Source organism: Eleutherodactylus coqui, chromosome 2 (genome assembly GCF_035609145.1).
Source record: "Eleutherodactylus coqui strain aEleCoq1 chromosome 2, aEleCoq1.hap1, whole genome shotgun sequence".
NCBI lineage: Eukaryota > Metazoa > Chordata > Amphibia > Anura > Eleutherodactylidae > Eleutherodactylus > Eleutherodactylus coqui.
This window is the reverse complement of record NC_089838.1, coordinates 182,146,318-182,171,116: the sequence shown is the minus strand read 5'-3', so window position 1 is coordinate 182,171,116 and position 24,799 is coordinate 182,146,318. Positions and strand designations below refer to the sequence as shown.

The window sequence follows — 24,799 nt, the reverse complement described above, 5'->3', positions numbered from 1 at the left end:
AACCAATGATGAGACATGGGGTATAACCCAGACTACTTCATATTAGACACTGTAAATAAACTTTAGTCACAGATCACAGTTCTGTCCTACTAGAGCATGAACTAAAGAGCAACCAAGATGTTAGAAATGAGGAAAAAAATAAATACAGTGATACTTTGGAAGAGTGCCTCAGCTTACAAGCTTTTTGACTTGAAAGCAGGCTCTCTCCTGAATTTTTGCTCTGATTTAGGAGCAAAAACTTGGGTTAAGAGCCTTGCTCTCAATGGGGCCGCCACCACTGCCGGTGGCCCCATTAACAGCAATGGCCTGCCAGCAACCCCCTGCAGTGATTTTCGGGGAATATAAGCCCTTCCCTGAAAATCTTCCCTAGCTGTAGTAAAAAATATATACTCACCTGTCCGCAGCTGCTGGGGCTCAGGTTTGTCTAACCGCCGCTTGTTCTCCCTGCATTTTTAAAACCCGCCTGCTGAAAAGCTTCAGAGCAGTGCTGGAAGAACAAACGGCGGCTAGATGCGCCTAAGCCCTGGCAGACAGGTGAGTATATATTTTTTAATTTTTTTTTACTACAGCTAGGGATGATTTTCAGGGAAGGGCTTATATTTATAGGCCCTTCCCCAAAAATCACTACGGGCGGGCCAGCGTCCTATGGCTTTCAATGGGGCAACCCCATAGAAATCAGTAAGAAAGCTTCGCGATCCGGAACGGATTAATGGCTTTTCCATTCATTTCTAAGGGGAAAATTGATTTGACTTACAAGTGTTTTGGGTTAAGAGCTCCGTCACAAAACAAATTAAACCCTTTACCCAAGGCACTACTGTTGCAGGTAATCATCCCCTGTAGGTACTGAGCTACATATGAATTCTGTGCTCCTGACGGGAGGGTCGCTTTAAACTGCTTAACAAATATGGAAATAAATTCTTATTATATAATTAGTTTTTATAGGTCATAAGCTTTCTCTTATAGCTATTAAAGGGGTTGTGCAAATCAGTCCTATTAGTGCATATTGATAGTGTATAGAAGGTTCCCCTAGTTGAGATGACCCTCTATTAAACTCAAGAAAGTGTAGATTCAAAGTACATATTAGAGAGACCATTAGAATTAAGATGGTCATTTTATATGTATTGTATATATTTAATGCAATGAATTAATGTGATAATTTTCTGAAATCAAGTCAAACTTTTTTAGTATTCTGGGAAAAATATGTAGGTGAGTAAACTGAAACTGTTACACCCAAAGAGCTGTGAAGTGATTGTTTGACAGTATAGGCACTGAGTCATAGGCAAAAAATGCAGGAAAAACAGAATTAAGAATAGCCTTGCCTGCAGTGGCTTTTTAAACTGGATGTCATTTCTGCTTTTTTAAATATAGAATGATAAAGAAAGGGGAATTTATTCTGCCTGAAGTTTTAGATTGATGCATCCTCTGACACTCCACCCTTCTACCACAAAAAGTTTAAAAGTGATTGAAAAACACTGCAAATGCCGCCTGGTCAGGAAATTGGCAATTGCAATTACTGTGCTTCTTTGCAGACACCCGGTCTTTCTCTTTCAAAGCTCTGAAAATGTATAGATGTTAGGTCATGCCTGATTATGCTGAGCTCACTGTATTCCCTATTGTACTGTGCAGACAGAAGAATGCACAGGATATTCACACACAATCCAATACCTTTGTCATCACATCCCTGGAAACCGTCAAAGTGGGGGAAAAATGTATTAATAATTCAAATATATGTATTAGAAAAAAACTGTTAGAGGGAATTAGGGAGAAGGTGGATAGTATGTATGCGGCAATATACTTCTCAATTTACACATGCGATAAACACATTATAGAAACTACCACTATAGAATAATATACTGTGCAGTATATGCTATTCATTGGAGTGGACTCCACTAGTACTTGTGTGGTACAGTAAATATTTACTAAGGGTTATTGAGTCTGATGTGTGGGCAGAGGTCAATAACGGCTTGTACTTCCTAAGAGAAAATGAATTACAGTGGTACATATATAACGATCAGCCTTGGGTGTAACCAAATGAGTCATATAACATGTAAAAGATTATTCACTTTCCATCTCTTAAAATCTTCAGAAAAATGGTGCAATGGGACATTAATAAAGCACAATGCATTTCATCCTTCTCGCATAATACTTTGAATGTAACTCAAAAATGGTGATACATGTTCCTTAAAACTTGCTCCAGCTGTATGTTCCTTCAGTCAGTTGCTGGTGTAGCCTTGCAAGTTAGGGCAGGCTCACATGAGAGTAATTTCATTGCGTATAATGCGCACAATATCCGCACGCATAATACCATGTGAATGGAGCCAATGAAAGTATATTGATTTTTATTGATCCATTCACGTTTATGTGTATTAGTTATGTATAGTATGTTTTTAAAAAAAACGCAGCATTTTCTATTTTACTGTGTATTACGTAATAGATCCCTATTGTTCTCTTTGGGTGTGTTTGCATGTCGCTAGGAGAAAAACAAGGAAAGTAAAAAAAGGAAGAAACCACGCAGCCCGTGCATGACAGCGTGCATGAGATATGCTATCATGTACAGGTATACGCGTACTCAGTTGTACATCGCTGCTCCACTGCAGATAGGGACTAATACACGTGATGGAAATCCTCGTACTATATGCAGAATATTTAGTGCAATATAAACAAAGAGAAATAAACAGGCATTTTCCAAATAGCAAATATTACACAAATATACAGTGTCTGTAAGGTAACTACCGTGTTTCCCCCAAAATAAGACACTGTCTTATATTAATTTTTGCCCCCAAAAGAGGCACAGTGTCTTATTCTTGTGCGGTGGGGGTGGGGGGCTATACTCAACTGGTCCACGGCGTCCTGATGACTCTTGCGATGGTCTCCGGTGGTGCTGCGGCAAACTGCAGTGTCCTTCCCGTCTGACATCTCAGCTTCTTCCTGGTGACGGGGCTTTGAATACCCTACCTCCAGCAAAGTGAGCACTGTAATTGGCTCATTGAGCGCTAGCCCATCACAGCTGGCGCTCGGTGAGCCAATCACAGCCTCTCAGTGAATGACATCACTGAAGGGCTGTGATTGGCTCATCGATCGCCGGCTGTGATTGGCTAGCGCTAGATCCAATCACATTGCTTGCTTTGCGGGAGGCAGGGTATTAAAAGCCCCGTCACCAGCAAAAAGCTGATATGTCAGACGAGGGGGGACACTGCAGTTTTCTGCAGCACTGCCAGAGACCATCGCGAGGCATCGGAATGCCATGGACCAGTTGAGTATTGATATTTTTTTAAAAGCAGGTTAGCTAGGTATTATTTTCATGGAGGGCTTATATTTCAAGCCTCCCCTGAAAACTGGGACAGGTCTTATTATAGGAGTAGGTCCTATTTTTGGGTTAAACACGGTAGCTGTCCAGGGATAGTTTTACTATAGCACTTGGATAGGATCTTTAGCTCTCCTGATATATCAAAGTACTTGTATTTATCATAAGGTAATCGTGGAGTCTTATTTTTCTCAGTAGTTTCAAATTGTATCCTGTCCCTTCGCAGAATAGACGTAACTAAAAACTTCAACTGTTATTAAATAGAATATTAAAAATTATTTTTATAGGGCTCAAGACACACACACACAATGTATTGCCACACCACTACAAAAATTGTGTGGATAAAGGTGTGGCAATAACTGGGGAAATTGGGGGTCACACGAACTTGTAATCACCCCTACATATGGCGAACGATGCACTCCTGTGTACCAATTTCCCAGAAACGGTAATAATAAGGAACAGACTTTAGAGCACACTAATTTAGAAGATAACCTAGGTGGGCAAAATTGGTAGTCATACCAATAGAAGCATAGGAGATGCTCTTAAATGATATGTTCTATCTAGGCTCATTCCAAAGCTTTTCTTAAGTTTATGTTGTAAACTTCAAAGTTATAGTTATTGATCCAAAAATTGTACATCAAACACACGTCACTAGATCAGTATGCACAATGGCACATGAGGGGTGACCACTGGCACACATTTTGCTTGAAGCTATCTCTCCTTTAGAAATTTGGTATCCGATCTATTTTAGAAAATGTTTTGCGCAGTTATCATAATGGGCTCAATTACTATTAAACTGAAGTTGTTTAACCCACTAAATGTTTGCCAAATAAAACAGTCTGGGCTAATCACATTTCCAAAATATTAGTGATGTTAGAAAGGCTTGGAATGTCTTTTATTTGCTAAAATTGGTTGTACTTCCTGGAATGAAAAAGGGGTTACATAGAAATGTTCAAAGATTAAAGATTGTACATGAAAAGGTCAATTAGAATTTTATAACATGCACCATTTCCTTTAAGAATGTTTATATAAATCAAAAAAATCCAAACAAGTGATGTAACGCCACTGTAAGATATGGTTATAAAACAGGATTCATGAACGTACGTAAATCCAGAGTAAGTTGAGTTCTTGTCCGTGTAGGATTGCATCCTTTTAAAATCGCCATACGCTTTACTTCATAATATCACATTAAATCCATCTATCATAGATTAAATCTATATAGATAAATGGAAATAGTGTGTCTAGCACACAGCTATTTCCGCAGCTAAATTTATTGTGTAAAGGTAAAGTCCCCTAGTGCAAGTACCGAATCATGCCTGACTCCTAGAGTGATGTCTCATTGTGACGTTTTCTTGGCAGACTGTTTTTGCAAGGTGGTTTGCCAGTGCCTTCCCCGGTCATCTTTTTACCCCCACAGAAAGCTGGGTAATCACTTTACCGACCTCTGAAGGATGGAAGGCTGAGTCAACCATGAGACAACTACCTGAACCAAGCGGAAATTGAACACGCAACCTTCAGGTTGTGAGTGAGAGCTTGGGACTGCATTTCTGCTGCCTTAACACACAAGGCTCTGTGTGCCACAAGAGGCTCTGTAAATTTATTGACAAACCTAGGGGAAAAAAAAAGCTTGGCACCCGGCGTCCCACATACAAAAAAATGCTCGAGTCTCCCATTGTAGTCAATGGGGTTTGTTACTCGAGTGGAGCTCTCGAATTTTATGAAAAGCTCGACTCGAATAACGTGGACTCGTGCATTTGGGTGCTCGCTCATCTCTAGTCTTTAATCGTAGTCATTTCCTTGTGTCTTCAATAAAGTTGAAGTACACTCATTGTCAAAAAAATCAAGCACCCAGAAGGAGTTGTCAGAATCGAATGAAACCTTCTGTGTGATTGTAATGTTGATATAGGTAAGGGTGGTTTCACATCTGGAATATTGAGGAGCAGGAAAAGGGAATCCCCTGGACAAATAACTCCGTCTAATGAACCGAACAGCACAGAATGGACACCATCAATTATTATGGGGTCATTTCACATTCAGCGCAGCTGCCAGGCTTTTTGCCGGAAGAAAAAGTGTTGCATGTACTGCTTTTTCTTCTGGGAATTTGTGCCAGATCTGCAACGGAGCCTCTGATCGGAGGATCCAGTGCAGATGTGAAACCACTCTAAGGGCGCCCACCCACTGGCGTTTTTTTTTCCCTGCGAAATTCGCAGCATTTTTTTTCTCCTGGGGGTCTATGGGACTTGTAATGTTAAAATCGCGATCGCGCAAAATCGCAATTTACCGCGAATCGCGGTAAATTGCGATTTTGCGCGATCGCGATTTTAACATTACAAGTCCCATAGACCCCTGCAGAAAAAAAATGCTGCGAATTTCGCAGGGAAAAAAAAACGCCAGTGGGTGGGCGCCCTAAGTCATTATAATATCAGAGCAAAATGGTAATTTATTGCAGAAAACTGAACACTGGAAGGGAAGCAAGCTCTAGTACTCTGTTGGGTCGCCACTTGCTTGGATGCAAGATGTTATATGGGGAGGCATGGATGCATATCCTGCTTGGTATCCTGTGACATACTGGTCCACATTTGCTATAACTAAGCCACTACATTGTGCAAACTCATAGGCTGTCGAAGTTCATTTCCTAGATGGTCTCATACATGTTCTGTTAGCAATAAATCTGGTGATCTGGCAGGCCGTGGAAGTGTGGTAATGTTGTGGAGGCATTACTGTGATACTCTTACTGTGTGTGGCTGGAAAAAGCCTCTGGGATGTCCTAAACATATTGCTGAGCTGTCATTGTTCCTCATACCACTACTAGGGGTTACTGTCATATACGATGGCCCCCCCACACCATGACAACAGCTGTAGGATCAGTGTCCCACTCCACAGCAAAGGCAGGATTGAGGCGCTCACTCAAAGGTCTCCAGACTGGCTGTTGTCAGTGCTCACACAAAACCTTGATTCATCGCTGAAGACAATCCAGTTCCACACCATAGCAGTCGGGTTCCATCGTTCACCACGGAATTGTTGAACAGTGTGTTGTCTTCCTGGCACTATAGTTCAACACATTTTTGATCAAATTGACAGATTACTGGAAGGGGCTGGTAAGGACCCTGCATTCGTAGTACACATTAACACCAATGACAAAAATAGATGTCAATGGAAGGTGGTTAAAAATGATTTCAGGAAACTAGGCTATAAGCTTAGGGTAAGGATCTTCTAAGTAGTATTTTCTGAAATACAATCTGTACCACCTGACACACGAGAAAGGCAGCGGGAGATTAGGAAGGTAAACAAGTGGCTCAAGAGTTAAAGTAAGTAGAAGGGGTTTAGGTTCCTGGAAAACTGGGCTGACTTTGCTTTTGGCTACAGGTTCTACCATAAGAACAGGCTGAATCTCAACGAGGAGTGTGCAGCTGAGCTTTGGGAAAAGATGGCTAAAAGGTTGGAGGAGTGTTTAAACTTGGGATTGGAGGGAGGGCAACCAGAGAGATAGTGAGGAGGATAGTGTAGACAGTGATCTGGGACTAATGTCTTGTTTAAATGGGACGACAGTCATCTAAACAACTGCATGAGTGATGACGTCACCACTAAGGTTGATAGCGCTCATGCAGAGTGTTTAGACAGCGCTTCAGTCAGAAAAAGTTATCAAAATTAAGGTTATTTAGAAAAAAGATGGCTGAGAAGTGACCTACTAACTATGTTTAAATACATGAAGGGATAATACAGGGATCTCTGACACGATCTACTTAAACCCAGGACTGTCACTGTAACAAGAGGGCATCATCTGTTTCTAGAGGAAATAAGGTTTTTACACCAACATAAAAGGGGGTTATTTACAGTAAGAGCAGTGAGACTATGGAACTGTCTGCCTGAGTAAGTGGTGATAGTGAACTCACTAAAAGAGTCCAAGAGGGGATGGACACCTTTCATAAGCTTAACAATATTACATGTTACAGACAATGTTACATGTTATATTCACTGACTGTCGTGGCCTGTCGGTCGCGACAACGCATGGTGGTCTCAACACAGGCCAAAGACCTGTTGTCTTGTTAAGCAGTTTAAGGGTTCATGCACTATGTGCAGAGTTCTTTGGTGCTGTCTGCCTTTGCTGCATGGAAGCATGCTGGATTAGCCATGCCTGGGAGTAGGCTGGAGGTGTGGTGTGCTATTCATTCTGCAAGTGTTCAGGTGCAGAGGGGCTATATATTCTCACCCCTCCTGGTGAGCAGTGCTGCTTATTCCGTTCCACAATGGAGAACTTGGTGTTTGGAGCTCTGCTGTGCTGGGTGTTTCACAACCTACAGATAAGTAGCTGCTGGTTCCTTTTCAGTTTGTTTTGTTGCTTTTCATTTCTGTTTTGCTTTGCGTGTCGGTGTACCTCTCCTGGGATTCCTATTGGGACAATCAGGGTCCAGAAAGAAGACTGCTGGGCCACCTTTATAGAGGCGATGTCACCACTTTAGGCAGGGACCCATCATCCTGAACTGAAGTGGATGGACACAGGTCTTTGTTCAGCCTAAAATACTGTGTTAGTATAATATCACTGCAAATGGTGATGGTGTAGGGTGTCATAGGCAGTACACGGAATGGGTACCATGAGACCAAATGTCCTTCAACCAAGTGCCTGGAAATGTTTTCAACATGCAGGAGCCTGTAATGATGGTGCCATCTGTCTCTGGATGGTGGACAACAAAACAGTTGGAGCTGCTCATGCTTGTCGGATGATCAGGCAATTCTTTCTACTGGTGGTCTGTTGAGGGCATCCTGAGATCGGTCATCTTGTGTGCCCTCACACATCCACTGGTCCTAACATCTCCTAATTGTCTGGTCAGAATTACCTAGGTGGTGGGCTTCTTGCATTCCAGTCATGCTCCCCCTCTCAAACTTTGTTAACTGAGCAAATCTTTTTGGTTGCTTCATAGAGGCGTCTAGTGGACAACAAGCTCTACACAAGCAGAAAAAGAGGTCCACTACACGCACGTAGCTTCTGAGAGCCTTTTTGTAGGCCAATGGTGGTACCACTTTTAGGGCCTCAGATGGCAAAACTATTCATCTAATCATGCCACAACTCTAATCATTTGCCTGTCTGCCTGAGATGTAACTGCGTGCTGAGTTTTGGGGCAAAACGACAACTCCTTCTAGGTGCTTGATATATTTTTTTAGAAAGCGTGAATATATAGGGAATCCACTGGGCAATGGTCAAGCTATTTCTGTGATCCAATTTTATATACAAGCTGTGGGGGAAGGAGGAAACTTGTATGGCCATTTCACCAACATGGCATCCGTCTTGAATACCGCCATCTGGATTCAACTTCAGTTTCTCAGATGTGAAGGTTAGGTGTGTGATACATTAAACTGGTGGAGAATTCCACCAGAAAAACAATAGTATGTTTGATTCTACCTTAACTTTATTCATTTTCATGGCAAAACAGTGTTTTTTTTTCTCTACAGGCAATGTAAATGATGGTGTTATCCCAAGCAGAATGTGTTGAAATTGCCTTTATTTCTAGTGAACAGAGCAAACATGTCATCATTGAAGATTTAAACCAATTCCACATAAACAAATCTCTCATTACCACAGTGCAGTTATTAAGCTTTTTGCCAAATCTGCTTCATCACTGAACAGCACCTGATTGGGAAAATGTGAGTTTAACTGAAGTTGCTGTGTCACCCATTCTGCAAATTCTATCCTTAGCTCAGGGTCACCCAAGGATGCCATTGATTGTTAGACAAATTGAATTTTGGTTAACACCACATTTCTAAGAAAGATGAGTTTTGCATTGCAGACCTTTGCTTAATGTCATCCAGCTTTCAGTTTATTAGCTTTCAGTTAGCTTTCAGTTTATTGGGGAATTCTTCAGAATTTGGCAAGAAGTTTGGCAGCTGCACTGTGGGTAATAAGAGTTCCGTTTGAGTGGCATTGGTTGAAATCTTCTGTGATGACATATGCCTCATTTACTGGAAATGTAGATGATCTCAACATGTTCTGCCTAGGATAACACTATCATTCACATTGCCTGTACAGAAGAAAAATCACTGTTTTAACACAAGAATGAATAAAGTTATGTAAACATGAAGCACACCATAGTTTTTTTGGTGAAATTCTCCTTTACTCTGATAAGTCACACACTTATCTTTCAATTTAGAAAAAACTGAAGTTGAATCCAAGATAGCAGTATTCAAAATGGATGCCTTCTAGTGTTATGGCCTGAAAGATTTCCCATTTCTCCACAGTTTTTGTCTAAAATTGGATCACCTTCCATCAAACCATTTTAATTTTATATAGGGGTTTCTTTAATTTTGAGACATCCTGTATTTTTTTACACAAATGAGTAAATTCAGTTTAACCATAGTTAATGCACTAAGTACTGTATTACACAGATTGTAAATTTAGCAATATGGAGACTTACAATTTGATATATGGTACTTCTTACCATGAGTCCCTTACACTTTACTAGTAAAGTATATATTACCCAAGTTACAGATATATTTTATTCTTTCTCCTACCCCAATAAATATTTCAAGCTTTTATTTATGGGTTTAAACAGTTCTGGTGAGTTCAGCACATACCAAAGGCCCATGTTTATATTTACGTATGTCACCATTTCACAGAAAGCTATGACATGTACCAGCTGCTCATTGCTTGGATAGGACCAAATGCTTGAAAAGAAGAAGAATTAATGTGCAGTATATATCTTTTCTACCATATGTTCTTTACAGAATGATGTTGCAACATATTTTACAAACCACCCTTCTTCCTAGAGGCAGGTACTGTTCGGAACCAGCCTATTTTCTTGTCTTTTTCCATTTCTAGTTCTACAGTACTGTAGTGTATATCTATTTTCAATGACTTTTAAGCATAAATGTACAAGCTTTTATCATCTTTTCTTTCTGAAAGTTTTCTTCAGTCTTATGCCCAAGGCTAATTGAAGGAATGCATTATAAATTAGCATCCCATCGGGATTATGTCTTCTAACATTCTATCAACCCATCTGCCCACAATCTATGGAGGGAAAATTAAGTTTTTGGTACTCATATTCACTTTGCAGTTTTGTTATTAACCCACATATTTCTCAACCACATAAAGTGAGAATGGTTGCTGAGTGGTAGAGGGTGTCAGCAAGCTTCTTTCCATTAGTTAAGGTAGTAAGAAACCAAGTTAGGGGAGCAAACTAAAAGTTTGCCAGGGGAAGGCAGCATAGTCAAATGCTCTGATAAATGAAACTAAGACTAAAGACTAAATAATGTACTCAACTCGTCAGTGGCTAAGGGGTGGACCGGGGTTTAGGTCTTGCACAGGTAAATGGTTGTGGTGAAAGACTTAAGCGGATTAGAAGTGTAAATGCAGTGTGCACAGAAAAGCATCCAAAAATGTCGGACTATAAAAGAAAGGAAATTAAAACTACTATTATCGTTAGACTAAGACTTAATAGAGTGTTAACCACTAATTCAAACCCTGCTTACTGTGCAAAAATCTTTCCTGCATCACCATATTGGTTTCGAAAAAAGTATATATACACACACATAGATACTTACATATATTATGTCTCGAGCTATAGTGTGGTCAATGGTCAGCTTTGTAATCAATTGAGGAACTAATCTTTCACATTGAAGTGCAGACTAATTGTGAGTCATTTTTCGTTTGCTCAGCTGCATTAAATTCTTTGCTTGTTTTCTGTCTAGGTGGTCTTATTAATTGAGGGGAACATTTTTTTTTTGCATTTAAATAGAGCTCTATGCTCCATGCATAGGTCTTGAATTGAAATAAAAATATTATTTTACCCGTTCTTGAAATTTTTATATCATCCCATTTCCATGTGGTATAGATCTGTAGCACATAGCCCAGAGAATTCTGTAGGCCTTCCCTGTATCTCTGTGTGCTTCGGAATTTACACTGAGTCTTTTTTATGCATTCCATGTCATTCTGCAAAAAAGAAAAATATAGCATATCTTATATCAAGCAGAGGTATTTATTCTCAGTAGGATTACTTCTAGGGGAGAATATTGTGCTTCACGGAGGCACCATACAATGGCACACGGAGTGCCTATGACTCCTTAATATAGATTCCCCAGAGCTTCACTAGACACTACACATGATGCTCCTAATATTTAGAGTGTCCTTCCTCATAGTGCACCAATACACTTTATATATCTTTTTTATATTTGACTTATTGAAGCCCAGCATTTTCCTAACAAAAGGCACAATTGTGACTAGATAACCTCAAACTCATAATTAAAACCTTCTGCAGAGGAATGCATTGCGTATAAGAAAACAATGATATCTTCTATGGAACTTTGCCAGATTGTTAAGAAGACATCACCATACCGAAAGTAGCTTTAATGTGTTGTCTTTCTTTTGGCCAAGGCATAGAAGATTCCAGCTGGGCAATATTAAAGCTGACATTAATGAAACAAGTGAAATCTTTGCTGTCCTTTTAGAAAAGCATCATGAGAGTGTTTTAAATAAAAGTAGTATACTAATAAAATCATTACTCCAAGAAGTGTATTTGTCTCAGACTGTTTATTGATTCTTTGTGAACCTGTTCCCTGCCACATAATTAAGTCACATGTTATATTTTAATAAATGTGAACTTAGCAGAAATAAACATTGTATCCTTGAAACATTTATTTGTGCAGCTGCTCAATTCTTTCTAAGACCAAATTAAATTTGCATTAGATACTAATTAGTCACAGTTGCTATAAGACTAGGACCTTGTAGGAGGCATATATAATATTCACAAATACATAGGACAACTTCCCATACTGCATATTAGTTTTTGCCTGTAATGAAGAACATTCATGATTGAGGTTGGTTTCACACGGCTGAGAAAATCATGCGAGATTTGTGCGGTGCAAGACGCACAAATATGAACCCGTTCATTTGAATGTGGTCATACACATGAGCGATGTTTTCCTGCATAGCACTGTGATGCAATGCTATAAAAAGAAAAATCTTGTTATTTGTATAGCGCCAACTTCTTCTGCAGTGCTTTCAGGTCATTTTTTTATTACCCCGCACCAAGCTGGGTACTCATTTTACCGACCTTGGAAGGATGAGTCAACCTTGAGCCGGCTACCTGAACCATGCAGGATTCCTTCAACCTTCAGGTCATGAGCGAGAGCTTAGGACTGTATTTCTGGTGTCTTAACACTCTGCGCCATACGAGATAGACACATTGCAGAATGTCCTATTTTCCTGTGATATCGCCCATTGTTTTAAATGGTGCCAGTAGCAGCTCCAGAGAACTCCTTAATCCTCTGCTGCAGCTGTTACAGCCACGGTGGGGATGAAGGGATTCCCCACAGTGATGTGAGGCTGTTTTCACATGAAACTAGAGCTTTCACATGGATGGTGAGGGCGATATTGGGCCGTGATTCACGGCCCGGTGTCACCCTCGTCCATGTGGAACTAGCCTAACACAAATGATACATGCCATCTTCAAGCACAATTCAGCTGTAGGGTTCTCTCACATGGCTGTATTATGCATGCGTAGAATACGCAGTACACAGCTAATCCTCATATACATGCATATTTGCTGCATATGTTAAATCCGCATAGGTTATATTGGTGCATATTAAGCACGTCAAAATAGGTCATGCTGCAATTTTCTTCACGTGCGTAATACGCAGGACACATACGCCCATGTGAGTGAGCCCTTATTGTGAGGTCAAGCAGAGGGACCTTACAGTAGCATGATGCCTGCTGGTAATTAGTGGGTGACAACAGCTGTATTTATTTTGAAGTATCAGCAGAAATGAGAGTCGTTCTGTTTACAGTCCTGGAAAGTAGACAATACAATTAAATGACAACTCCGCTATGCTGCACTGACAATCAAATCTCTACATATTTACAAATTGCTTACTCTAATACTTTACATTCTCAATTTCAAAGGAGGATGAGATGATAACATGCTGAGTTTATCAAAAGACATTTGCTGAATCCGACAAAGTTTAGAAACAAAGTCACAAGTTAATACTGTATACTGGCCAAATATCATATAATTATTAGAAAAGAAAAAAATCGACCGAACCAAAACACTACCAATTGTTTCTCTTCTTCAGATTCCAATTATTGTCACTGGGCAGTGAAAAAGACTTAGAGACTCTTGTCACCTACGTTTAGCTCTATAAGCTAAGGTTATGGACTGAAAGTAAGTGACCCGCTGGTTCCAGGGATGGATGTGTTATAATTACCTCTGCTATCGTCCCCCTGGTATGAAAGCCGTCGCTCAATGCATTGAGCAGTGCTCCTAAGTAGTCCTCCCAGTATAGAAGTAACCCATATTTGTTCTACTATGGATGACATAATGAACCTCTTATGTGATTGCTATATCAAAACCTGTAGGATTTGGATGGGCTTTTATATTAAAGGGGTTGTCTCGCGAAAGCAAGTGGGGTTATACACTTCTGTATGGCCATATTAATGCACTTTGTAATGTACATCGTGCATTAAATATGAGCCATACAGAAGTTATTCACTTACCTGCTCCGTTGCTAGCGTCCTCGTCTCCATGGCTCCGTCTAATTTCGCTTTCTTCTGGCGTTTTTAGACGCGCTTGCGCTGTGCGGTCTTCTGCCTGGTGAATGGGGCCGCTCGTGCCGGAGAGCTGGTCATCATAGCTCCGCCCCATCACGTGTGCCGATTCCAGCCAATCAGGAGGCTGGAATCGGCAATGGACTGCACAGAGCCCACGATGCACCATGGGAGAAGACCCGCGGTGCATCGTGGGTGAAGATCCCGGCGGCCATCTTGGTGAAGGAAGAAGTAGGAAGAAAGAAGAAGTCGCAGAGCGGGGATTCGGGTAAGTAATATATATATATATATATTTTTTTTAACACATCCATTGGGTTTGTCCTGCGCTGAACGGGGGGGGGGGGGGGGTTATGGAAAAAAAAAAACCGTTTCGGCGCGAGACAACCCCTTTAAGTGAACCTAACTACTTTATAGCATCCAACAGTATGCTGTCAGGTGAACATCACTTTACAGCATCCAGTATTATGAATGTATGGTAGTGTGCTATCAGTTATATAACACCACTTCATAACACTTGGTGTGGTGGTGAGTTGTTGGGTGAACAACACTACCTCAGTGCATTCAATGTGGGTATTAAATAAAGGACACTGAGTTTTATCAGTTTTTAATGTACATGAATAAAAGTTATATTTTAAGACTTTTTCTCTGCTCATTGACAATACTTAAAATGAATCTGCCTCATATTTGTGATTCTATGTACCCACTACAATGTGGCCTCTACACATTTGGATGTGATTGTACATAGTCTTTTTAATCCTTCATCAATTTTTTTGAAAGTGCAAACAGTGAAAAAAGAGTCAACAGCAGATCCACACATGGTAAATCCAGTAAACTGATGTTACTTCATCCAAATACACTTGGAAACACTGAACTAAACCCTGAAGATACAATAAGATTGGCTGTATTTATGTATCTTACTGTTGTTAGTATCTTAGTGTAAATATAAGTGACTGACAGGGAGGACAAGACACAGAAACAAAAAATAGAAAATAAAGTAATATAAAGAAAAAAAGGGGAGTAAATAATACCCATAGAGATTATATCCATTATACCCATGATTCACGACACCACTGCAAATGGAGGTGACGGTTAGTGTCAAAGGCAGTGCACATAATGGGCACCATGATAGCAAATGTCCTTCAGCCAAGCACATAGAAATGGTGCTGAAAGACACAGGGATCCAGTAACAATGGAGCCAGCTGTCTCTGGATATTAGACAACAAAACAGTTGAAGCTGCTCTTGCTTGTTGGACTATCAGATGATCCTCTCTACTGTTAAGGATATCCTGAGTCCTGTAACTAATGAATACCTTATGGGCCTTGGCTCCCTTCAAAACATCTATTATTAGATGAGTGCAAACTCACGCATCAAACTCACGCATGAGCTTCATGAATCATACTCCTCCCAACTCTTTCTCCTCCCCTCCGATGTTCTAAGTCAGAGAGGAGGAGACATAGCTAAGAAGAGGATGATTTATGTAGCTCCTCAAGATGCTGCCCCATCAAGGAAGAAAGCCATCTGTCAGGAGACCCTAGGAGGGGCAATCACCACCACCCTAAATCCTCAGTTGTCCCCCCACAAGTTGGCGGTTGGCACCCTGTCCAACTTCATGATTCATACATAGTTAAGGTTGGCTAAGCCTTCAGCCACAAACCACTGATATATATCATTTAAAATTCACAGATTTGCCTGTTTGTGCCTTTTTGCCTATTTACTTGTAAGGAAATGAAGGTTCTAATTTCCAAGAACGGGCTCCAAAGGGAATAAGAGAGAGAGACCCATCTTCTTTTGGAACACTTGCAGTAATGTGTAAGCGCATTACCAGCCCATAGGACATTAGGAAAATTGGTGACCCTCTAATATGACATGATCAGTGCATCATTAAAGGGGTTGTCCCGCGCCAAAACGTTTTTTTTTTTTTAACCCCCCCCCCCCCCCCCCCCCGTTCGGCGCGAGACAACCCCGATGCAGGGACTGAAAAAAAGAACAGCACAGCGCTTACCTGAATCCCCACGCTCCGGTGACTTCTATACTTACCGGTTGAAGATGGCCGCCGGGATCTTCTTCCTCCGTGGACCGCAGCTCTTCTGTGCGGTCCATTGCCGATTCCAGCCTCCTGATTGGCTGGAATCGGCACGTGACGGGGCGGAGCTACACGGAGCCCCATTGAGAAGATAAGAAGACCCGGACTGCGCAAGCGCGTCTAATTTGGCCATTCGACCATTTTAGACGGCGAAAATTAGACGGCAACCATGGAGACGAGGACGCCAGCAACGGAACAGGTAAGTGAAAAACTTTTTATAACTTCTGTATGGCTCATAATTAATGCACAATGTACATTACAAAGTGCATTATTATGGCCATACAGAAGTGTATAGACCCACTTGCTGCCGCGGGACAACCCCTTTAAGTGATGAGGGGCCAGCATATAAGTGCCATTTCTGACAGCATGGCATAGTCTGCGTGGCAGGCTCTCATTCTGATACCGGGGTGAGCAGTGAAGAGAACCTACTATGATGGCCGTATTCCTATACCTTTTCTTGAATATACTTACATTTTGGTAGGATTAGACTGATCCTGTATTAGAGGGGAAAAACTATTATCTACTTTTTGTTTGGAGAGAGAAAATGCATAGTTGATATCTGGTTTTGGCGCACTCATCATGTTCCTCTCATTATGTTTACTGTAATAACAATTGCACAGTGGTTGAAATACAGCAATCGAAAACATTACATTTCCAGATGAGATGAGAAGAATTGCTGAACGCTATGTGTGTGCATGTGTGAGAAAATCAGGTTTAAATCTGGATTTAAACTTCAAAGTTCTAAAATGCAGATCCATTTTACATGTTCCATCTAAAATTTACTCTGCGTAATGTATTTCTGTTTTCTCAAATAACTTTGATCATCCTCTAATCTTTGATAGTTCTTAACAGATGAAACCCAGATGAAAAAAGGGCTTTATAGACTTTGCCAACCTCCCTATTTTACATAGTCACTTATTGATTTGGCATTAATCTGTGCTTCATTACTATGTCTGAAAATCTAAGAAGGACAGTTTTCTTTTGACCTAATGAATACCTTATGGGCCTTGGCTCCCTTTAAAACATCTGTCATTAGATGAGTGCAAACTGGAGCTAACACATTCCTTATTAAATATTAATCAGGAATCCAAGAATAATGGATAGATCTGGACTAATATGAACTCTAATGAATTTTTTGTGGTCCGTCTGAAGGACTTGAGAACTGTGATAAATTCGTAAATGAAATAAAGCACTAATTAAGGGAAAATTGTAGCGTGGAAATTTTAAGTAAACAGACTAAACTTAGGTTAAAGGGCTTTTTTCCCCAAATCACTGTGTTTAGTTTAAAAAATGTTAGATTAATAGCAGGTACATGTATTGCCAATTTCTATAAAAACGTGATACCTTTTACTAATAAAACTTGCAAAAGACAGGTTTATTCGTCCTCAAATATACTTGTTATTGAAGTACATCAGGAGTCAGTGTCATCAGTGTGGGGCGTTATAGTGTCAAAGCATTGGCCTATTACTCTGATGAGCTAGTAAAGGAGTAGCTCCAGGTATATGAGTGGGAGCAATGTCTAACCCATCATTGGCATGTTTTTCCAAATCACCATAGGGCCCTTCAAGCACAGGGAGGATTTGTATCTGTCCATATTTGTTCCATGATGATGTTGACTTTGAGGTAAATTATTATGTTGCAGTCTACAATGTAGATCAGAGCAGATTGTATTGGATTCATGTAAACTACATAAAATTTTAAATGTTGGATGGGCTCCCTAGAACAACAAATGTTGGAGTTGGACAAACTTCCTTCTAACAAGTTGCAAAACCTCTTAGAGCAGTCCTGTCATTGAGCTCAGGGATCTTAATCTTCACGGGTGTTCCCACCATGTTTAGCTGTGGCAAAGTGACTGTTGGCTCGCAGTCTGTCTTACTGTGCCACATAAGAAGGCATCTCTATTATTAATGGCACATGGAAGATGGGGTCCTGTTAAAGGTTTCGCATTGTGGCCCCAGAGCTTTAAAGGGGTTGTCCCGCGAAACAAAGTTGGGGTATACACTTCTGTATGGCCATATTAATGCACTTTGTAATGTACATTGTGCATTAATTATGAGCCATACAGAAGTTATTCACTTACCTGTTCCGTTGCTAGCGTCCTCGTCTCCATGGTGCCGTCTAATTTTCAGCGTCTAATCGCCCGATTAGACGCGCTTGCGCAGTCCGGTCTTCTCCCTTCTGAATGGGGCCGCTCGTGCCAGAGAGCTGCTCCTCGTAGCTCCGCCCCGTCACGTGTGCCGATTCCAGCCAATCAGGAGGCTGGAATCGGCAATGGACCGCACAGAAGACCTGCGGTCCACCGAGGGTGAAGATCCCGGCGGCCATCTTCGCAAGGTAAGTAAGAAGTCACCGGAGCGCGGGGATTCGGGTAAGTACTATCCGTTTTTTTTTTTTTAAACCCCTGCATCGGGTTTGTCTCGCGCCGAACGGGGGGGCTATTGAAAAAAAAAAAACCCGTTTAGGCGCGGGACAACCCCTTTAACCCATTAAGGACCAAACACTGTAAATTTACGGCGCTTGGTCCTGGGCTTTAAACCCAACTGATTGTAAAAATACGGCGGGTGATTAAATAAAGCTCCTGCTTCTGTAATCAATCAGAAGCAGGACGGGTTGTTAGCTGTTATTTACAGCTGATAACCGGAGTACATACCGTAGTACTCAGTGAGCACTATGTACTAAAGAGTGGAAGTGTAAGTATAACTTTCACTATGCAAGCTGGCAGTCTCGTGACCGCCAGGATCCCCTGCTACAGTAGAGCTGCAGGTTCGTAGCAGACCCTGATAAGTTCTGCCAGTGACTATTGTCACTAAAGGGGGATGTTTTCCCTGTAACTGGAGCTCCCACGGATGCCCCAGCTACAGTGTAAAAGTGTCAAATAAAACTATACATATTTTATATCAAAACGTCCAAAACAAAATGAGGAACCCATTCCTATACATTCCTATACTTTTAGTGTAAATATACTCATTTAAAAAAAAATAACTATAAGGGCGCCTACCCACTTGCGTTGCCGATTTTCGCGCGTGAAAAACGCGGCGTTTTTTGCACGTTTTCCAAGGCGTTTTTTGCAGCCCTCCATTGACAATCATGGGTGCATTAAGAGAAAAATAAGGACACATATGCAACTGACAGTTCCTATGTGAAAAAACCCCACGAAACGGAAAAAAAAACCCAGATGGACAAGAACACATTCTATACTAATTGCTCTTGAGAAAAAACGCAAAACATCACAGGAAAAAAAATCGCAAGTGGGTAGGCACCTTTAATGTAAAAAAAAAATCTATTTTTTTAGCTTTTTCCCCCAATAAAAATAAAACACGGAAAACAAAGTCAGTGAAAATATATGTCACGAAAAAAAAAAAAAGGAAGAAAAATTATTTTGGTAAAAGAAAATAGGGCACTAAAACTATCACATGGGTAAAATCCCTTAAAAGTGTCTGGTCCTTAAGGTACAAAACAGCCTGATCCTTAAGGGCTCATGCCTACGAGCGTCGCGGGATACGCCTGTGAATTCACGGTGCGGGGGTGCCGTGTTTAGGGCTCCTTCCCACGAGCGTGACGGGCTCCGCAGCGTAATATTCCGCTGCGAAGCCCGTCACGGCGCCCCCCAGAGCCCCTATACTTACCTGCGGGAGATAGCGTGAAATCGCTTCCCCGCCCACCGCCGCGCGTCACCGCCCGTCACCGCCCACCGCCCTCGCGTCACCAGCCGTGTCACGTGCACGACCGGCCGTGTCACGTGACGCGGCCGGACCGCGTCATTTGGCGTCATATGACGCTCGGCGGTGGGCGGGAAAGCGTTTTTTCACGCTATCTCCCGCTGGTTACAGCGGGAGATAGCGTGAATGGACGGCTTCCATTGACTGCAATGGAAGCCGTCAGTGCGTACAGCCCGTCCTCACCCGCAGAAAATAGAGCATGCTGCGGGTGAGGACGGGAGAAATCGCGGTGCGTAATTCCGCGGTGGAATTACGCATCGTGAGCATTGTGCTATTAGGTTCAATAGAACCTAATAGCTGCGGGCAACGCAGCGGATTTTCGCCGCGAATTACGCGGCGGAAATCCGTTCGTGGGAAGGAGGCCTTAAAAACACTGGTGCCTGTGAGTGATCGCGGAATTCCGCCACGGATTTCTGCGTTCTCCATTAATACTATATTAATGGAGACCTCCGGCGGCGTAAATCCACAACAAATAGAACATGCTGCGATTTATTTCCTGCTGCGGAAATCTGTAGTACAATCCCACATATGAGCATTGGCAGGCAGAAACGCTATCAGAACCTAATAGCTGCGGAATTTATGCGCGTTTTTCCGCAGCGGTAAACGCGTAGCGATTCCGTCCGTGGGCATTCACCCTAAGGGGTTAATTTGTGCTTCTGTCAGTAACCATTTGGTTTCTATTATGTCCTTTCTGCAGGCATAAGGACAACTAAAGCAGCTCTCCTGCGTAAGGATCCAGAGTAATGAAAATAAAATAATGAAGATGCTCTTGATTTGTTATATGGCTCTTAATCACAGGCACAGTTTATATTTGATATATGTTTAGATAAGAAAAAGCACGCTGATCCTTAAACTTGTGTTGTAGCTTGCATCTTCTAGAATTAACATTAACAAATACGTATTTATTTGTTTTTTGTTTATTTAGATATTGTGAAGTAGTACTGGCTGACCCTCGTTTTCACCTCTCCACAGCTGACTTTGGGGATATTTGTTGGAAACGAACACATAAACCCAAGATTGCTCAAGAGCTTGTAGTGACAAGAATGGCTGTTTCTGGCCTTATACAGACATTTGTCTGTTTCTGAGCTAATATTTCTCGGAACTCATCAAAGCTGCAATCTCAATTTCACAAAACAAATCTATCCCATGTTTAAGTTGGATGTGCAGAGCAAATGTCATTATGATATGTTACTTAGACACTGGCTGTATAGGAATACGCTGGTCAGTCGTGACGTGCAACGTGTTCACATATTTCTTAACTTTTTTGGAGGATGTATTGTTTCTATTCTTTCGTATGTACAAGAGCAGTGTACAGATGTTAGTTGAGACTGAATATGAAAATGGCAATTTCTTTTACCTCCCAACAAGTACCAAGTTGTAGGGCATGTTACACCTCACTCCTGCTCCATGAACATACCCCAAAAAATCCAGAAAGAACCCTGTTCTGCAAATGTTCACAAGACCTGTCTTTTCAATGTTTAGTAGTGGGATAGTCCCTTGACAAGCAGAACTGTCAATATGTATATTTCCTTTTATATAAATGAGCAGATTTAAGATGTTTCAGTTTTTTTCTAGAATAATCTGCATGCTTTTTTTTATTTTCATGACAGGATCACACAGGTTTGATGCACCTTACCTTCCTTTAGGATACATTCTTGATAGAGATGAGCGAGCATACTCGTCCGACCTTGATACTCGGTCGAGTATTAGGGTGTTCGAGATGCTCGTTACTCGTAACGAGTACCACGCGATGTTCGGGTTACTTTCATTTTCTTCCCTGACAAATTTGCGCGCTTTTCTGGCCAATAGAAAGACAGGGAAGGCATTACAACTTCCCCCTGCAACGTTCCAGCCCTATACCACCCCCCTGCAGTGAGTGGCTGGCGAGATTAGGTGTCACCCGAGTATTGAAATCTGCCCCTCCCGCGGCTCGCCACAGATGCGTTCTGACATAGTTCAGGGAAAGTGTTGTTGGTGCCGGAGCTGCTATAGGGAGAGCGTTAGGAGTGATTTTAGGCTTCAAGAACCCCAACGGTCCTTCTTAGGCCATAGAAATTGCAGATCGCACCTATGTGCGATCTGCGATTTCTGTTCTCTTCTCTATATGCGCTCAATGGGGCCGGCGGCAGCAGCGCCGACCCCATTGAGAACATATAGAAGACAAATCATTCTTCTCTGCCACAGCTGTAACAGCTGTGGCAGAGAAGAACGATGTTTGCCCATTGAATTCAATGGAGCCGGCAATATAGCAGGTTCCACTGAAAGCAATGGGCTGCCGGCGAGCGCAGGATGAATTGTCGGGAAGGGCTTAAATATATAAGCCCTTCCCTGCAATTCATCCAGAAATGTGTTACAATAAAAATATATACCGGCGTATAAGGCGACGGGGCGTATAAGACGACCCCCCAACTGTCACCTTATACGCCGGCAATACAGTGGAGCAAAGAATAAAAATCATTACTCACTTCTCCTGGTGTTCTGCGCCGCTGCTGCAGGCTGTCGCTCCCTCCTGGTTCCCGGCAGAGGATTGCTTTCTCTACGAAGGGCTTTAAATCCCCGCATCCAGAAACACACGTGCCTTCAGCCAATCACAGCCAATGACAATGATGTCATTGAATGGCTGTGATTGGCTGAAGGCACGTGTGTTTCTGGAGGCGGGGATTTCAACCACTGCGTCCAGAAAGCAATGCTCTGCCAGGGACCCGGAGGGCGCGACAGCCTGCAGCAGCACCGCAGAAGCACCGGTGAAGTGAGTAATGATTTTTATTCTTTGCTCCACTGTATTGCCGGCGTATAAGGTGACAGTTGGGGGGTCGTCTTATACGCCCCGTCGCCTTATACGCCGGTATATATTTTTATTGTAACACATTTCTGGATGAATTGCAGGGAAGGGCTTATATATTTAAGCCCTTCCCGACAATTCATCCCGCGCTCGCCGGCAGCCCATTGCTTTCAGTGGAACCTGCTGTATTGATGGCTCCATTGAATTCAATGGGCAAACATCATTCTTCTCTGCCACAGCTGTTACAGCTATGGCAGAGGAGAAAGATCTTTATGCTGACAGTGCAGGGGGGGGGGGGGGGGGGCAACTCTTGCCGCTATTGTGGCTTAATAGTGGGACCTGGGAACTTGAGATGCAGCCCAACATGTAGCCCCTCGCCTGCCCTATCCGTTGCTGTGTCGTTCCCATCACTTTCTTGAATTGCCCCGATTTTCACAAATGAAAACCTTAGCGAGCATCGGCGATATACAAAAATGCTCGAGTCGCCCATTGACTTCAATGGGGTTCATTACTCGAAACGAACCCTCGAGCATCGCGAAAATTTCGTCCCGAGTAACGAGCACCCGAGCATTTTGGTGCTCGCTCATCTCTAATTCTTGACTTTAAAAATTAAGCTTGCCTTATCCAATAGGTTTAGAAATCCTTTGGGTAATAGGAACATATATCTTATATTAATTTTTTCCCCAAAAGAGGCGCTAGGTCTTATTTTTAGGGAATGTCTTATTTTACTTACCTAGCAAGGCTTGGTGTATGTCCCTCCCGTTGTGTTCCGGAGCTTAGCCACACTTCTTGCAATCCTCGGCTGCAAACAGAAAATTACTTCCTGGTTAAGGGGATTCATAAATCCCGCCTCCAGGAAGTGATGGCTCTGATTGGTTCTCGAACGCTGCTCAGCCAATCCATGCAGCACTCACTGAACCAACAAGCTGAGCAGCGGTCAAAGAACCAATTACAGCCATCGCATTGTGGAGGCGTGATTTTCAAATTGGCCAATCACTGTCATTGCTCAACCAATTCATTAATGCCGCCTCTACAACGCGATGGCTGTGATTGGTTCTTCAACTGCTGTTTAGCTAATCAATGCAGTGGTTGAAGAACCAATCACTGCCGCCGTGTTGGTTCAGCGAGCACTGCATTGATTGGCTGAGCGGCGCTTGAGTACTGATCAGAGCCATCACTTCCTGGAGATAAGATTTATGATTCCTGTAACCTGGAAGTGATTTTCTGATGGTGGACAAGGACTGCAAGAAGCGTGGCAAAGCTCTGGAGCTCAGCAGAGTAGCGGGAGGGATGTGGTCTGAGCCTACTAGGTAACGTATTCCTTTTTTTTTAATGTAATGCAGCTAGGGCTTATTTTTGGGTTATGACATATTTCAAGTCTCCTCAAAAATCATGAAAAATCAAGGTAGGGCTTATTTTGGAGTAGCAAGATTCGTGTAGAACTGAAATGCATTCTCTGATGTTATCCTGTGATTGAGCACGATTTGAAATAAAACAGAAGTTTTTCACATAAGTCCTTTTGGTTCCCGAATTGGATTTTTTCGTATATAGAAAGCCCCAGATCTCTTTATCAAAAGTATTTTTATTGAAGGAAACATGAACATCAAACCAGCTTATGCAGCTCTGAAGCAGTACAAATTAACATAAAGAAGTATATGATAACATTACATGTGAGCATATAGTAGATGTAAGTGAAAGTTTTTGAATTATGTCTGCTGAGAAGTTGAGTTGGAATATACAGGCAGTCAGTAAACAGGTGGGTAACCAGGAACAGATAACTGGGAAAGGGTGGGGACAATGTTCACAGGGAGGTATGCCAGAAACTAGTATCAGACCTCTTGCCTGTGTGCCAAGGTTATTAATGAAAATGTATGGAATAATAAAAGGCAAACATCACGAGAGGTTCTTTCCTCTTCCAACTCCGATGAATCACTAGTCTTGCTGCTTATATCAGTTTAATGGTTAAATCTGTTTTTCCTCGGAATCCAGCTGGAATCAGAGAGCCAAAGCAGAACAGATTCAAGTGTTAGCTGACTAGAGGGTGTACAGATTATTTTAATATGGCTCTCCAACTCTTTCCAAAAGGGTTGGACTTTGGGGCAAGACCAAAAAATATGTGATAGAGACCTCTGTCCTGCTCACATTTCAAACAGAGATTCAAACTTGCAAGTCTGATCAGTTGCAAGGAAAGATATGTCCAATATGCAGATACATCTTGAGAAACTGTGGGATCTAATAAAAATGCAAGCTACTCCTGGGCCTGAAATTTTTTCCCAAGATCTGTGTCCCACTGTCTAATTAGGGCTGAAGTTCCAGAGCCAAGGAACCATTGAGTTAGAAGGGACCTCCAGGGTCATCGGGTCTAACTTCCTCCTCAGT

At 42.0% G+C, this 24,799-nt stretch overlaps 1 protein-coding gene across 1 annotated transcript in view; it reads left to right on the top strand.

Moving 5' to 3' along the window:
- Positions 1–24,799, top strand: part of SEMA3D (semaphorin 3D) — a 173,890-nt gene that overhangs the window by 47,337 nt on the left and 101,754 nt on the right. The window lies entirely within an intron of this gene.